We start from the raw sequence: 15978 nt of genomic DNA, 5'->3' as shown, positions 1-15978 counted from the left end.
AGTCCGCAGACATACCGCTGTGCCACTGGGGGGCATTGTTGATAGAGCATTTAATAAAATTAGTAGTTATTCAATGTCTAAAAGTATCTTAAATGAGTGAATCTTCAAGAATTGGGCATTCTGTTACAAGATTCATGGTTATTTTTTTTTATTCGATTTGTTAAATGCTTAAATATTCAATAGATCCACAAAACTTATTTTGCTTTTCAAGTAATTTGTATACTGTACGAGCGATTTTAGAAAACGATGATATTAAAAGCATAATTCAAGGAATCCTTTTGCCGCATGCAACTTACTTGGTGTTGGCCAATTCTGAGCAGATTCCATCGTAGATGGGTTTGTAGACACTCCATGTCTGATGACTACGTATCACAGGAAATTCGCCTGTTCTCTTTTCTCAACCAATCCAGAACTTTTCTTAGCCCATCATAAGCATTGTCAAAGGTTTTTCTATGCGTGATTATGTCATCCAAGTAGCTAAAGACGACGTTCCAGGGTAGTACAGACAGAGCACACTCCATTAGTCATACAAATGTAACAGGTACATTACATAATTCAGATGGAAAAACAACAAACTGTCACAGTTCGCATCTAGTAGTAAAGGCTGCCTTATCTTTACTTGCATTATTGATTTATTTTATACTGGGCCTGATATGCCTCTCATTGTACCTTTCCATCATATTCTGTTGGTTTCTTGTCTTGGCAATGATGTTGAATTAGCCAACTAAATCCTTGAATTTGGTTTGCTGGAGACGTCCTGGAAGGTTCTGAACTCACAGCAGTAGTGGTAACAGTTGTAGACCAAATAGTTTCTTTTACATCTGTATTTTATAGTAAATGGTGTTTAAGTTGGAATTCCTAGGCGGATGCAGAATAAGGTGTGGCTGTTTAATCTTAGCATTTACTACTTCATTTTTCAAATGTTTTGTTCTGTCTCAATGTTCTTTTGTACCTCATTGTTTTTTTTCCATTACAGTCTTTCAGGACATTATCGATGCTCTTTTCTAATTTGATTTTGATTTCGTTGGTGCTATTTTATACTTCTTCAATTTTATCACTATAAACTTTCTGTACTTTTTCAAACTTGCTGTTGTAATCCCTCTATACATCTCCAATAGTTTCATCAATCTTGTCTTCAATCAGATTTATATTTATTATTAATTCTTCTTTAAATATTATGTCTTTTTCTTTCAACTATTCTCTTAATTTCCAATCTCCCACCTATTGATCTTCTTCTAATTTTCTATAAATTTCTTCTTGGTCTTTCATTTTTCTACTTCTATCTTCTTGAACTTCTAATTTTCTCTCTTTTTCTTGATCTTCATTTAATGCTCTGTCTATTTTTTCTTAACCCTCTTTTAATGCTCTCTCTCTCTCTTTCTGCTTGTTCTTCTTTCCACTGTTGCATCAGCTTTAAAAAAATTTCGATCTCGCTTCGTATTTGTTTTGTCATTTTAAAGCTCTATTCTATTTTCATCAAGCTAATACCACTTCTGATACTATTGTTGAATGAGTGCTTTGGCTTATTTAGTAAAACAAAATGTGAACTCCAGTCTACGAAACAATAAAGAATTTATTTATTTCTTCAATAACATTCGTTACAGGCTACAGTCATTGTTAGGCCTAACTTCACCAACAATGTTTTAACAGAAACTTCAAAACTAATGCATGACTCACTTACTTGCATAATTTTCTTGCTAATGAACCAATAAAAAACATGGTGAGTAACTCAATGACTAACAAAACTGAATAATTAATTAACTGAATCACAGAACTGAATAAATCACTGATATTTATGTTGTACTTTTATTTCTATCTATTACAGAAAGCTTCTAGATTCTAATGAGGTCTTAACTTTCAAGAAATTTTTAGATCTTACATCATCATGAAATGCTCTCTCTAGCAAAAAAATATCTTGTTGTTTGTTGTAGAGAACAAAGCTACACAATGGGCTATCTGTACTGTGCCCATCACGAGCCACTAGGAGGCAACACATATCGAAATTAAAACATTAAAAATATAACTTACAACAGAATATTATTATCCTACTGCTTTCATGTAATTCTACTTAATATTTATTCTGTTGTCTAAAGATGTAGTTGTCATTTGGGGCTCGAAACGCTATCACCAACAAACACAAGACAGGAGCTATCCACTAAAAACTTCTTCATGTATCGATCATATTGCCTGAAGTTACCTTCAATAAATATTTTGTTTCCACCTGCACTATCTTTTTCCAACAAATATTATACAGTTATATTATTTTACTCAAAGTTTAGTAAGGGTCACTGATTCTCAGTGATAAGAAAATACCCAATTTTGAGTTTTTATCATTAAGAGCGAGTACTTTTCACACCTGGTCATTTTGACTTGGCCCGGCATGGCCAGGTGGTTAAGGCACTCGACTCGCAATCTGTGGGTCGCGGGTTCGAATCCCTGTCCCACCAAACATGCTCGCCCTTTCAGCCGTGGGGGCGTTATAATGTGACGATCAATCCCACTATTTGTTGGTAAAAGAGTAGCCCAAGAGTTGGCGGTGGGTGGTGATGACTAGCTGCCTTCCCTCTAGTCTTACACTGCAAAATTAGGGACGCTAGCGCAGATAGTCCTCGTGTAGCTTTGCGCGAAATTCAAAATCAAACAAACAAACAAACATTTTGACTTAACATTGCTAGTTAGTAACAGACCTTTTCAATAAATGAATTAGGGTAAATTGGGAAGATCTATGCCTCATGGCTTAACTTGGTCCAAGCTTTAGTGTTAAAGCGTTCGTATTTTGCCCCATTATTGGCCAAACATTCAACAGAACGCATTTAAGTTTCGAAGAATTGTAGTGAAGTAATAAGTAACAAGAGGTTGATAAAGGCACTTAAAGAAAAAGGGCATAACTTAACTGTGTCAGGGATACTGACGAAAGGTAACTGTGGGGATGAAATTATATATAGATCACTAAGGCTAAATCCTAGGCTTAGGTTTATATGTAAGGATGAGCAAATAGGCTAGTTGGACTTGTGGGATCAATTCAGTGGGAGAAGGGAGGTTTTTGCAATGTATGGTTTATATTTAAATAGGGTAGGATCTGGCTTGTTTGCAAAGGTTATTAACTCAGTTGTAAGGGAAGATTTAAACTAGGACTAGATAGTGGTGAGGGCCAGGATAAACAAAATGCAAAAAATAAAACGTAGAGGAAAGTTTAGCATGGAAAATAAGTATAGAAGTAGTTTTAAAGATAGGCTTAATTGTTACTATTGTAATGCTAGAAGTATAAGAAATAAAATAGATTACTTTACGGCAAAGGTAGGAATAGAGGATTTTGATATAATGGGAACAACTGAAACATGGCTAAACGTAGATGATTTTGATGACAGAAATTTCTTTTAAATACTGGGTCATAGATTATTTAATAGGAATAGAGTACTAAAAAAAAGGGGAGGAGTGGCTTTATTTGTAAAATGTGAGTTACACTCTGTAGAAGTTGAGGATATCAATGATAATAGAAAGCAGATTGAATCCATTTGGATTTCTATTAGCGGATATAAAGGGAAAGGGCTTTTTGTGGGAAGTTGTTACAGACCAACAGATGATAATGATGAATTTAGTGAAAATCTTAAAAGTGCGATTAAGATTTCAGCTGTTAATGAGGTCATAATTATGGGTGATTCTAATTTCTGGTATATAGATTGTGAAATGCTAGAGTCAAATCATGAGGGAAAAAGGTTTTTCGGAAACTGTTCAAGGTGGTTTTCTTCACCAATTGGTCAAGGAACCTACTAGAAACAATGCTATTTTAGACTTATTGTTAGCTTCGAATATAGAAATTGTTGAGAGGGTGAAAACTGGAGAATATCTAGGTGTAAGTGATTGTTGTTCTATTAGGTTTGATGTTTTTTCTGCATATGGAGATAAGGAATAATGATATTTTGGTTACAATTTTCAAAAAAGCGAATTTTGAAGGGATGTGACAAGTATTTTCTATTGTGAATTGGGCAGCTGAGTTGTTTAGAGACACTGATCAAACGTGGAAAAATTTTAAGGATAATTTTTTAAAGATTCAAGATAAACATATTCCTTATAGAAAGAAAAGGATGGCTGCAAATAAAAAAAACAGGTTGGCTTACAAAGTGTATAAGAGAAAAATTAAAGAAAAGCATCATAAATTAAAGAAATTTAAATTGACTGGTATGACAGGAGATTTAGGTGATTATAGTAGATCAAGAACGTTAGTCAAACAAGAAATTAGGACATCAAAAATAATGTATTTAAAAGGTTGGCTGAGAATGTGAAAATAAACAGTAAGGATTTCTGTAAATACATTAAGGTTAAACAAAATGTTAGGATCAGGGTAGGACTCTTGAGGGACGTTAAAGGAAGGCTTTTATCTGATGGTTATGGGATGGCTGTGTTATTAAATTCTGCTTTTTCTTCAGTTTTTATTAATGAAGATTTAAGTGGTATTCCTCATCTTGAAAAGTTGATAAATGGAAACAAGGTTAGGCAATATGATTGTATTAATTCTGAGCTTGTTAAGAAAAAATTGGGATGTTTAAAAAATTATGAGGCTCCTGGGTCAGATAATATTTCCCCAAGGGTATTGAAGGATATCAAGGATTAGATATGTGAGCCATTTGCTACTTTTTTTTATAAGTCCTTTAATAGTGGGCTGGTCCCAAAGGATTGGAAGTTAGCTAATCGAGGGAGGTAATAAAAACTGTCCCAGTAACTATAGACCTATTTAGTCTTACATCATTTGTGGGAAAAGCTTTGAAAAGGCTGATAAAAGATGCTTTGGATAGTCATTTAGCAAAAATTAGAATTTTATTGGTTAGTCAGCATGGTTTCACTAAGGAAAAATCTTGCCTAACAAATCTTTTGACATTCTTTGGAAAGGTTATTGCTTATGTAGATGAGGGAAAGGGTGTAGATTTGGTGTATCTGGATTTTCAGAAAGACTTTAACAAGGCCTATAAATAGCAAATGGGTTTTGATTATAATAAATGCAAGATAATGTATGTGGGTTATCATAATTTGAATTATAAGTATAATTTGGATGGGAACAACTTTAACAATGTCATGAAAGAAACGGATCTTGTGTTATAGTAGATCAGTCTCTTAAGCCATCCAAGCAATGTGATGTTGCTAGTGGTAGGGTAAATATGATTTTAGTTTGTATCTACAGAAATATTGAATACATGTCTAAAGAGGTTATAATTTCATTGTATATGCCACTGGATAGGCCACATTTGGAGTATTGTGTTCAGTCTTGGGCTCCTTACCTTAAGAAGGACATTGAATTGTTGGAAAGTGTGCAAATGTGAGTTACTAGAATGGTGTCTGGGATGAATGATATATCATGTGAAAAGAGATTAAGATCTATTGAAAAAAGAAGAGTTAGAGGGGATCTGATTGAGGTATATAATATTGTAAAGGGAATTGATAGTGTTGATGTATCATCTTTTTTCATACTTAACGGCGAGAATAGTTGGATTAGGGGACACAAGTATAAATTTTGGCAAGATAGGAATTATCTTCAGCTAAGACAGTTTTATTTTTCTAACAGGGCGGTTGGACACTGGAATGGGTTGCCATTGGACGCTGTGGAGGTAGTAAATTTAAGTAAGTTTAAGAGTAAGCTTGATAACTATATGAATGATAAGGGCTGGCTTTAAGATTTTTATTTTATTTCATTTTATCAATTTATTTATCTGATAGTTTTAGTTTAGTTTAGAGGATGAGACCGCCGAGATGGACCAATAGGTCCCTTGTTGTCCCTAAACATTATATTATCTTATGTATAATAAAATCAGCTACTTGGGTTTCCGTAAACTGGGAGATGCTCTTATGAAGGAATAAGACCAACTGCTATACGGGTTAACAACCAGAGGCTCATCAGAGGTATGGGAATACAGTGTCAAGCACTAGTCTATGCTTTTGCAGAAACGATAGTTATTGATAGGACTTCTCGTGTTATTTGATGTCTTCTGATCAATTTCTAAAACTGTCAGTTTATCAAATCATATTCATTTTGAGTGGCATCTTCTTTCATGTTGAGTTTTGTAAAGATACATTGGGAAGAAATGACTGCCGTATATGCTGGCGTTAGATAACATGTAAAAGAAATAAATTAGATAACTATTAGTTGGTTATCAGTCGTCAATTATTTGCTATATTCATTTTTAAAATTGATTTCTAGTACATTTTTAGTAGTATATAATGTTATCTTGGACATGTTGAGCATGAATGGTTTCATTTTTGTTTCTGAATTTAATATTCGAGTAAGAACAACGACAGATACACATGATATAAGATGGTATATTTAATCCATAACTTGTGGACTGATAAACATTCCTTCATCAGAATTAAAAGCTATAAAAAAAAACAAAATATAACTGAATTACAGCAAGTAGCAACAATAGAATTGTATGAATAAATTATCATAACATTATTAAGTAAGGAAGTATTGTTGAGAACCAGCCTACAGCCGAAGCTATTTATGTTTTTATACAGTATGTCGAATACGCTATATTAAAACCATTCTGAATATGCACCTGATAACTATAGCCGATATAAGTTCAAGGTGGAATAACACGCATTAGAACTACATTTTGACATTGCTTGGAGTTTCGTAAGTAGTGCGAAACCACTGAAAATTGATCGCCTTTAGGATGTGGATGTAATAGGCTTTACCGAAGTAAAATAATCATACACTCAGATCATAAAGATATTTTTACATTGGGAATTTAGAATTTCCAAAAAGGGAATATCTCTTACACTTTATGCCATTGGAAAACAAAGGAATATGGATCAACCTGGGGAACCAGGACCATCCAGAAACACATCTGCAACAACTCGTACTCCCAGCTCAGGTATTTCAAGTTTAACATCTTGTAACAGGTGAAAATCCACGAACAGAAAGATCAGTGGCAAAATCCGTCCACGTGCCACAGCAACAGTACGTAACCTAATCAAGAAGGATATCTCAGGGGCGAATCCAAGATTTTGAGCAGGAGGGAGTCCAAATTGAAAATTTAAGTATTTATATAGAATATATTTCATGTAAAACAAAAGTTTTTTAAGTTGAAATATTTATTAGTAATAACAAATGAACAAAGAGGCTATTTGATAGTTTACCCCTTCAAAGTCGAAACTGCAACACAACCGTCATTGATACCTATTTCATCAAGAGATAAAGTCTACTCTTTGTACAAGGTTGAAAATAGTCGGCGTGGCTTTTGAAGGAAAAATCGACAATATATAAGTAATATATAAGTGATCAGCCATTTTTTACTTACAGTCGCAGCTTTGTTAGCACTGGAGTTGACTAAAAAGTAAAGTAAAAAAAAGTAAGTAAAATAATAAGACGGAAAGCATCTTACTTATATTAGATAAAAAAACAAAATAATTAATTTCGTTTTTAAGGTTAATTTATGATTACTTGTTTTTTTTTAGTTTTTTATTTTTAAAATTTCTTTATCTTGATATCGCCCCCCAGTGGCACAGCGGTATGTCTGCGGACTTACAAAGCTAAAATCCGGGATTTGATACCCGTGGTGGCCAGAGCACAGATAGCCCATTTTGTAGCTTTGTGCTTGATTACAAACAAACAAAAAACATATCTAGATATTTAAAAAAAAATTATGCTTTGCACGAGCAGGGGGGGGGGGGAGGGGTCGTTGCTTCTATGACATATCTTGGAAAGGAACGCCAGCTATAGAAAACTATGAATGGCACATATCCTTAGGAAGAATGGCAGTATGAGGTGACATTTAACGAAGCATTTGTTTTGATTTAAAATTGTAACAAATCTCTTGCCATTTTCTACCAAATAATGAGCATTAAAAATTTCCAAGAATGATATATTACATATCGCAAAACTTTTTTTTCGAAGGGATTTAGTATCAATTTTGCCAAATGCGCTGGGGTCAAGTTAGGGATCAGGAGAGTGGATAAGAATCAATGTGAAATCTTCTCACTATCAGACCAATGTTCTGGACCATTTGAACCACGCAAAAATCCCAACTTTGTACAGATACCAAGCCAACAGGTTTGATTCACCAGGCAAGACTTCGATTCATAACTCCCATTCAGCTATAGAGACCTCAATCAGCTGGATAATGAAACAGGTATTTATGCTATTCCATAGCAAGACATCTCAGTCAAGTCGCCAGATAAAGTACCTATAGAGTTCTGTGCGATTGTACTATTGAAACAGGTGCTAGGAACTGTAGTCCTCCTGCGCTAAATAGATTATGGAACCCATTCAGAGAGAGGTGGTGTGTTTCGGACAAGACATCCTTACGAAGGAGTGTTTTTGCAGTGTAAACTACGCTGCATAGCTATTACCAAGATGTACTATTGTCAGATAGAGCATGAGAGTATGTGGTAACATGAATTATAACGACGTGGTGAGGCTTCGAAATATTTCTAATATAACGTATTAAACCCTCTGTATTAAAATGTTTTGAAGTTTAAGATGTTTAGAAGAAGGTGTGAGTATGTTAATAGGTACAAGCAGAAAGTCTTTACTACGTTAAATGGGACATATTTTTCTTTCTTTGTTGTATACTGTTTCGAACGAGGTCTTTTATTCAATATCAGTTCTCAACAGGCTTGCGAATTTTACAACACATTAAAATTTTAGGTGAAACGCTATTTTTATTAGTCGTTTTATAGTACAGAATGCCCTAGCTGGCGGAGCATGAAGTCTAATAATAAAATGTGTGTCTTCCGGTGGACCAGCTGTGAGTCTTGGAACTTACAATACTAAAATTCGGTACTCGATTCCCCGCGGTGGGAAGAGTGCAGATAGCCTATTGTGTAGCTTAACGCTAAAAAGTCAACAATAAGTAATGTTTTTAGAACTATAAACGGACTTTTATTGCGAGCTTTCAGTCCTCTTACCGGAGCCTTCAAACGGGCAACAATGTACTGAGCGAAAAAATTCGCCAAACTGTGGAACAGTGCTTTAAAATATGTATTTAGGCAATAGCCGTAACAATAACTGACATCTGGTATCAAATTAAGAGGGCCGAAAGCTTGAAATAGAAGTATTTTAACGTAGAGAAAAGTCCGTTTATAATTCTACATATCAATTAATAAGTAATATTTGTGCGATATAATAGCAATGTATAAATGATTATAATTCAAATTACATCACTAGTGAGAAGAGTGTATAATAGTATTTCAACTATACCTTGTTTGCTTTGTGCTGCTTCCGATAATGCCTTTCGCTTCGATTCCAGAACTCATCACATCTTCGTTGAAACGCTATTACATTTATACCTGGTCAATGTCATGTTTTTGGCCTAATATTTCGTACATCTTAAGACGTATTTTACATAAATGACTGATCAGAGTATAACGGCATACAATATACAAGGTAAAGTTGATATTCTATTAAATCTGCTTCTTACTGGAAATCCGTATTGGGTCAGTAAATTACGGTATGATTTAAATCTAAATATCAATATTGTGATATTGTATCACACGTATATTACAAGTGAATTTCATAAACTAGAAGCTAAAACGTTCTACGCTTCGGTTACTTAGATCAATAGTTCTCAACCTTTCCAAGGACTGGTATCACACACATATATTACAACCGAATTTCATACTCCAGGAGCTAAAACGTTCTACGCTTCGGTTGCTAAGATCAATAGTTCTCAACCTTTCCAAGGACGGATATCACACGTATATTACAAGTGAATTTCATAGTCCAGAAGCTAAAACGTTCTTCGCTTCGGTTGCTAAGATCAATAGTTCTCAACCTTTCCAAGGACTGGTATCACACACATATATTACAACCGAATTTCATACTCCAGGAGCTAAAACGTTCTACGTTTCGGTTGCTTAGATCAATAGTTCTGAACCTTTCCAAGGACTGGTATCACACGTATATTACAAGTGAATTTCATAGTCCAGAAGCTAAAACGTTCTTCGCTTCGGTTGCTTAGATCAATAGTTCTCAACCTTTCCAAGGACTGGTATCACTATTTGATAAGATGACTTAAGCAAATACCAGATAAATAAGAACAAATCAAAATTATTAAAGAATAAAATCGCTTGAATTAATGAAGCGTTTGTCAAGCGCCACTTTGAAACAGCTCGCTCACCACAAGAAATGAACCGCTAGCTTAAATTAATTTAGTTAAAAATGGCTAGTTTACTACTCTTGAACACAGCAACATATTCAACATTTTCATTTTTTAAGTTTAATGCTCTCGACTCTATATAACATAAAATGATATAATTTCAAATTAAAATTATCTTCCCTTTCTGCAGGTTACGTTAATGTTAATCGTCTTTAAATATTTTAAACGTATATTGGTTTTTAATATCTGGAAATCTCGAATCAACTTATTTTTTTGCCATTTCTAACGTACGTACACACATTTTATTATTATCAAATTAAATAAGCCTTTCCTATGCTGCTACATTCCAATGTAATGTTTAGAAAACAACCGGTGTGTGCATGCAGCGTTATACAGTATTAGTTCTAGCGATCAATACGTTTACTGCTAACCTTTATACGCTACAAATTGTGTATGCTACACAGTTTGGTTTGAATTTCGCGCAAAGCTACACGAGGGCTATCTGCGCTAGCCCTCCCTAATTTAGCAGTGTAAGACTAGAGGAAAGGCAGCTAGTCATCACCACCCACCACCAACTCTTGGGCTACTATTTTACCAACGAATAGTGGGATTGACCGTTACATTATAACGCCCTCAGGGCTGAAAGGACGAGCATATTAGTTGGATGGGAATTCGAACCCGCGACCCTCAAATTGCGAGTCGAGCGCCCTAACCATCTGGCCATGCGAGGCCACGTTATACAGAAACGTTAGTTTACGAATATTATAAATAATTTAATTTTTTATGAGAAACTGAATATATTGTTGCTGTTTTGGGTCTTTTGACCTTTTATTCTCATGCTTGCTGATGAAGCTTTTATCCTTGTAAATAGGAGGATTCCGTCGAACCACCTCTACTCAAATTGATCGCTTGCTCAGGCTAATGTAGACTCAAAATGACTCCCACCATTCAACTATGAATTCTAATTTCCATAACTACCAATAGCAATAACGTTACTTACTAGATTTACTTGCGCAGGATCCACAAAAGTGTTGTGTTTCAAGAGTAAATAAAACCAAAATTAAGGGTAACAAATATTTTAATTTTTTACTTTTGAAGTTCATATGTCTTGTTGTGTTGTAACTTACAGATTGCATAATTCTTCTCGTAATCCATGGCACGCGCACGACGTCACGACAATACAAATTGCAACGTTAAGCGTCCCTTATGTGATGTCATTTTAGTGTCTACTGACTGACTGACTGAGACAACACACTACTGTATAGTGGTTAAAACAGGTGACCCCTCCAGGCGGCCTTCGGTCCTCTTTTGGGGAAAATACTCAGATTACCACAGAGTTTAAAAAGTACCATAATAAAGTGAAGAAAACACGAGAAATTACTATTTTTAGAAACTTGGTACCTAAAATAGATAATCGAAATTAGTTTTGTATTTATTTTTTCTGATATCTTAGTAAAATGCAATGCACTCACATAAAACCACGTTGGTGCTTCATGCCAGCATGAACAAAAATATCACTTGCTTTTAAGAAAGGAGACTCCACCTATCAACATTTATAAAACATGATAACTAAAATATGGATTAACGTTTTCCGAAGCCCATTTAATTCGATTTCTTCAGGTTAGTTCATAAGCCTTTGATCTCAAGTTCCTGGTAGCATATAATCCATTAATTTATTCACTGCAGGTGGTAGGTTGATATGAATATAATCAAATCCCGCCTTTTAAAAAAAACGTTGAATTTGTTTTTGTATTTATATATATTTAATGACGTTGCGTTTATATAGTTTCTTTTTTTCTTTTTGTAATTATCTAAAATTGTTTTTTGCTAACTTTCCATAAGCATATTGTAAAAAAAATTGTATTTGCGTGTATGCGTGCCTAGATTGTATTATAGTATAACATTGTAACCTAAGACCGATTTTCTTAAAGATAAACATTCTAAGCACTGCTTTAGAATAGAAGAAAGTATAGTCTTAGACAAATTGCTCTATGGTTTTAAATTGGCAAATAAGTATTTCTGTCATTCATTTTTAGAGAACCACAATAAACATATTTGATATTCCATCTACATATTATCAACATGTAATATAACCACTGGCTTAAACCACCTTAATGAAAAAGTATAATAAGCTTTAAAAATAAGACCGAAACTATATATATATTGGTATTCGAATTTTCAACCTGGACTGCACCATTTGCTAACCAACCGGGTAGAGACCTCAAGGCTCAGGCATAGCCCTTCCTAGTTTAAAATTGATGATTATAAGGGGGGGGGGTAACCAATAATCAAAATCTGCAACCTACACAACAAGAAGAATAACAGCTATAACTGTCACACTTATCACCACAGTTGTCCCCACAGCTAAATGTGTAGAACGTTTCAGCGAGATGTCGCGACTCACACCGTGGATCTCTGATTCACAGCCTGACATAGTACCCACTACGCCAGGCCCCGCCCTTAATATTACAGAAACGTAATATATATACAAATACGATAGTTCGATGTTTACGATACCTGCTCTTATAGCAATTTCTCTAAAGGGAAGATTTATCTACTATACATTCTGTTTAATATAATCTTTAATGTGTTTGTTTTCTATAAATAATGAATTCAAATTGCATTTAAAGTATCTCACCCGCTTTGGAAAAATATAATTTAAAATGTTTTTTATGTGCTGCTAAAGAGCCACGAATAAAGTCGGTAAAGCCATGTTGTTACACAATCTATCTGATATACATTTTTCTATTTTTTTCTATAATATTCCAAGCGTGTGTCTGACATAGATCAGTCTCTGAAATACTTAAGTCGTCAACTTCAACAACAAGATAATCCTTTAAGTCCTTTCTTTTAGGCCCGAATGCAGATTAAGGGTAGTAAAACGTTAAACAAAAAAATTAATTATTTAGATAAAACATATTAACCTTATTTTTGGTTCGTGTTGCTATGACATTTTTTTTGTCTAATACAACATTACCATGCTTCAGAAAAATGTTGAGAGAGGCGAAGAGGAGAGTAAAGTGTTGTTAGCTTATAGAATATTCTCTGTACTGTACTTATATATTCGTTTGTGAATAAAACTTCGATCACCTTATATTGGATTATATTATAACCTGCAAATACAGGCGATGGGGCAACTACCCCTTGCTCCCTGAGTATAATACACGGCTATACACCAAGTTCTGGATACTTCTTTATAACAGCTTAGATGTTGTTATCTATAAAGAAACGAAGAGATTTTTAAGGAACACTCCACAGTTTCTTGTAGAAAATGGAACGTACAAGATACCTGTATTAGATAGAATAGTAAAAGATTATAAAAAATGGTTTCTCCCAAAGTATTTTTGTTGAAATCAAATGTTCAAATATTATTTTTCGAAATACTTCAGCGACGCAGACATTTTACCTTTCTGTGGGCTATACAAATTTCATTTGTTAGTATTTCAAGCGTAAATTGTTTGTTATGAATTTCGCGCAAAGCTACACGAGGGCTAACTGCGCTAGCCGTCCCTAATTTAGTTGTGAAATACCAGAAGGAAAGCAGCTAGTCTGATCCACTAACCGCCAACTCTTGGCCTACTCTTTTACCAACGAATAGTGGGATTGACCATCAAATTATAACGCATCCACGGCTGAAAGGGCGAGCATGTTTGGTGAAACGTGGATTTGATTAACAAAAAGCATTATATCAATGACGCACAGACATCTATTTCATAAAAATGGTCAACGGATTAATGTATCATTTTTCACTATCAAATAATGAGTAAGCTAATCTTAAGTTTGAATATACAAACGGTGAACATATATATATATATAACTGAAAGCTTTTGTTTTTCAAAGCTGGCAGATTTAAATTTCTATAAAGGTAACCTTTCAAAAGCATGTAATTGTATCTTTCATTTTGTTCCCTTTTCTCTCTCCTTTTTTTTTGTCCCAAGCAGGTCAGCGGTAACTTTCTGGACTTAAAATGCTTAAAACCAGTGGTTTTGATTCTCTGCAATGGGCAGAGCTCGTACAGTCCGTAGTGTAGTTTTGCGCTAGAAGAACAACAACCCCTTCTTTTGATATTTGATATTTTGCGAATCTGCTTTTCGACTTTTTATGTATTATTTTAATCTGTTATAATGAACGCAATTGTTGATAAATTAACGTTATGGCTATATCGAAGATAAATAAAGGGTGTACCTGACTTAAACAGAGAATATAGCCATTTATATTATAGCTGTGTTATGTTGAGAATATAACCTATTAAATTACAGATGTGTTAAACAGGGGATATAGCCAATTAAATTACAGCTGTGTTAAACATGGAATATAGCCAATCAAATTACAGCTGTGTTAAACAGAGAATATAGCCATTTATATTATAGCTGTGTTATGTTGAGAATATAGCCTATTAAATTACAGATGTGTTAAACAGGGGATATAGCCAATTAAATTACAGCTGTGTTAAACATGGAATATAGCCAATCAAATTACAGCTGTGTTAAACAGGAAATATAACCAATTAAATTACAGCTGTGTTAAATAGGGAATATAACCAATTAAACTACAGCTGTGTTAAACAGGGAATATAGCAAATTAAATTACAACTGTGTTAAACAGAGAATATAGCCAATTAAATTACAGCTGTGTTAAACAGGGGATATAGCCAATCAAGTTACAGCTATGTTAATCAGGGAATATAGCCAATTAGATTACAGCTGTGTTAAACAGGGAATATAGCCAATTAAATTACAGCCGTGTTAAACAGGGGATATAGCCAATCAAGTTACAGCTGTGTTAAACAGGGAATATAGCCAATCAAGTTACAGCTGTGTTAAACAGGGAATATAGCCAATCAAGTTACAGCTGCGTTAAACAGGGAATATAGCCAATTAAATTACAGCTGTGTACCACTTTACTTCGAAGTGATATAAAATCAATAACATATACGTCAACCAGGAATATATGTTGTTAAATCCCAGTTTTCACTGATTGTTGGATGGGATTTAGAACTCTGATAATGAGTCAACTTATTAATAGTTCCTGGATACGAGCCTCTGCAATGAAGCTTGTAATACATGTTAGAAGAGAAGAAAGATTTATTTGAAGAACACAACGTCAGGGATTTCTTGTTACTTGGTATTTTCAACAAGAAAAGCACTTTATGTGATACGTAGGCTTAGCAGCAAGGTAAAATACCTTAAGGTTCGGGAAACCGTCCCTGTTTCACAACTGCTGACCAGAACCGGTAAAGGAAATCAATCATCAGCACCTGCCGCTTACATGGCTACTCTTGACAGAATAGCGGGATTGACTGCCACGCCTATAACTTTCCCACAGCTTCGTCATCAGTAGTATGACAACCAAACTTAAGATTTTAATTGACGGCCGCTATATTAACCACTACACATTGCCAAGATTAACAAAACTACCATCATGTACATACATATGTGTATATACGCATGATTTATGGGTAATTCGTAAGTTACCATATTTTAATTTATTTATTTATAAGTATGTGAACAATAAGTTATCCAAATTTGACTCAACATGAGGAAAAACAAACAGTTTCCATTTTCACAACAATTTTAACATCTTCCAATTCGAAATAACGCGGTTTCATGCATTCGATCTATTTTATAGTTAAATATTCGAATTACGTGTTCCTAAATACATTCTGATGTATCTCTTGATGGGTAAACGGTACGTTTACGAACATACAACATTAAAATCCAGGGTTTGATTTCCCATGTTGGACAGAGCGTAGGTAGCCCATTGTGTAGCTTTGCGATAAGACTAATATACATTCTGATGTTCATGTCGAGTTATTCGTATAAAAGAAGTTCCAGCGGAGTGAACTGGTTAGCGTTGTTTCACTATTAAAGAGAGAGTTTGTTTGTTTGTT

This window comes from Limulus polyphemus, unplaced genomic scaffold (genome assembly GCF_000517525.1).
Source record: "Limulus polyphemus unplaced genomic scaffold, Limulus_polyphemus-2.1.2 Scaffold102, whole genome shotgun sequence".
Taxonomy (NCBI): domain Eukaryota; kingdom Metazoa; phylum Arthropoda; class Merostomata; order Xiphosura; family Limulidae; genus Limulus; species Limulus polyphemus.
The sequence above is the reverse complement of the archived record's forward strand: the minus strand, read 5'-3'. Positions refer to the sequence as shown.